Source organism: Trachymyrmex cornetzi, unplaced genomic scaffold (assembly GCF_001594075.2).
Source record: "Trachymyrmex cornetzi isolate Tcor2-1 unplaced genomic scaffold, Tcor1.1 scaffold348, whole genome shotgun sequence".
NCBI classification, from domain to species: Eukaryota; Metazoa; Arthropoda; class Insecta; order Hymenoptera; family Formicidae; genus Trachymyrmex; species Trachymyrmex cornetzi.
Window position 1 is genome coordinate 219,013 of NW_017298193.1, and position 2,447 is coordinate 221,459.

The 2,447-nt window shown below is 45.6% G+C and overlaps 1 protein-coding gene across 2 annotated transcripts in view; it reads right to left on the reverse strand.

Moving 5' to 3' along the window:
* wts (serine/threonine-protein kinase warts) overlaps positions 1–1,352 on the reverse strand; it is a 10,956-nt gene extending 9,604 nt beyond the window's left edge. Inside the window, exon 1 of one of the 2 annotated variants that reach the window (XM_018510734.1) lies at positions 1,201–1,352. The gene's annotated coding sequence lies outside the window, so the exon portion shown is untranslated. Of the gene's footprint in view, positions 1–346; positions 986–1,200 lie in introns of those variants that run through there. The other variant, XM_018510733.1, reaches the window with a different exon arrangement.
* Between the last annotated feature and the right edge of the window lie 1,095 nt (positions 1,353–2,447).

Consider the following 2,447-nt stretch of genomic DNA (forward strand, 5'->3'; position numbering starts at 1 on the left):
ACATATAAAAAAATTCACTTTTCACGTTCCGTTCTAGGGAAAAATTACATGATTGACCCCCCCTGTTCTTATGTATTCTTCTTATAATACTATGAATAAAATTGTATATGAGAGGAGAAATAGAAACACATAATTTTAATATATTTAACACAAAAAAGTAAAGAAGATATTCGATCAAAACAAATTTTAGTGCCTAATAATATTTTTGCGTGAACCTACAATTTCCAGTTCAATTTTAATATATTTATTTAGGAATGTATATAAGACAAGGGGCTATATTGAATCTTGACAAGTGTAAGTCTAGTTTTAAAGCGCATGGTCCTACTTATGAGAAGATAATGCTTACAACACAAAGATCACTGTCAGTTAGCTCTGCCACAGATCCTGCCCAGCGTCATGGCTGAATAGATGGTGTGTAGCTAGTTCAATTCACAACACGCTCTGAGACTCAGGGTCACTTTTATTCGAACGTCATATACAACAACGTCGTATCACAACAGTACGAAGTTACCAATGACGAAATAACGATTAATAGCGAGAAGCGTTTAAAAACATATAAACAAGGGGTACAAAATCGACACAGCGAACTCATCCGAGTGACAAGTGCTTTACGACGTCGTGAAGTGAAATCTTCCTCGGATGTCCACCTCGCGAGGACGTTGACGAAGGGCACGATGACGAGGAAACGGTGGACATCTCTCGCGGCCGATTTTCGGCATCTTCGTGCCGCCCGCGCGCACGCGAGGGGACGATCGACGGATAGCTAACCTATTCACCAATGAATGGATGGTCCCCGTCCCGCTGATAATGCTGGTACCGAGAGAGAGACGACGGCGACCGACGGCGACAAAGTCTAGTGTCGCACACATGCGCGCGCGCGCGCGCGCACGCTTACACTCGTTTGTTCATGCACCGAGATGTTTATGGTACGGCGACGTATTGCCACTCGTCGCGGAATTCCACGGGATAGAACTCTCTTGACGAAGCAACGGTGGTGATACGCACGCGATTGTTAGCATTGCCAGTAGTAGTAGTAGTAGTAGTAGCAGTAATAGTAGTAGTAATAGTAGTACTAGTAGTAGTGATAGTAGTAGCAGCAGCAGCAGTAGTAGTAGTAGTAGCAGCAGCAACAGAAGCAGCAACAATAACAGCGGCGGCGGCAGCCGTCCGTCCGAGCATATTCCCGTCGCGCTTTCTTACGTTTGCGCCGCGTGGCGAGCCATGTGACAAAACTATGCGATATAGAGCGCGACGAATGTCAGCGATATATTAATCACATGTACCGCCGAGGTATTCTTCTGGTGCGCGCGATTCATCGAACGGGCGATCGGGAAGCCTCCTCAACGAGCAAGCATGCGGACACGCACATCCATACATACGTGCATACATACATGACATACATGCGCAACACGCACGCGCGCGCACCTTCAACCTCCTACACGTGCGTGCGTGTGCGTACGGTCGTACTCTCTCGTGCGCGCGCCCTCGCGCACACACCTCCGTCGCGGCCGACTTCGAATTCCGCCAGATTCCGCGGTGCTCGCGAGAGAACTCGCGATTCACACGCGCGACAACAAAGGCAGACACGGCCGTAAATTACTTGACTAACTGGCAGCCATTTTGAAGTGCCACATTCCTACATGCGACGACTTGCGACGCTCTCTCGTAATAGTCGTAATTTACGATGTACGAGCAATTACTCGCGCGATCCATGAATAATGGTACAGAAGGAAATTCCTCTCTATCATCGTTTCTCTGATATGGACACCTATCGTGGCCTATCGCGAGAAAGCCCGCGCTTGCTCGCGCTTCCGTACCTTCGTCTCGTATGTATGTAGTATGTACGTACATACACGCCGTATCCAGCGTTACAAATGCCTTAACGTGCGCTTTCGTGCCTTCTTATTCTCTCTCATGCCTTCTCGTTCCTTCTCCAATACTCGTGTAACTCGTGCAACTTCGTGTGGAAGGCATTTGTGACGTCAAGTGTACGTGTTCATACACACGCATGTATTATTTGTATATGTATGTATGTGCATGCATATTTTGAGCAATTCTGAGGGGCTCCGTACAATAAAAGGAACGGGGAACAGAGAATAAGAATTTCAACCTATCAGAAATCATGTATTGTGGAATACGCAGTGTGTATGCCACAATACATGATTTGTGATAGGTTGAAATTCTTATTCTCTGTTCTCTGTTCCCTGTTCCTTTTATTGTGCGATGTGCGGAGCCCCTAAGATATTATCTTATTCTCGAAAAATATCGTATATCCTAAGAAAATTGATATGTACATAATACTATATAGTATTTTGTACATTTTCGTACGCGATATTTTTTGAGAATATCTCTCGTAATGCTGGATTCGGAATTCTGATAATATGAAGCAAAATCCATCGGAATCCTGTTTCCCGATTGGTTGCAGAGCGTCGTACGACGCAAATCGG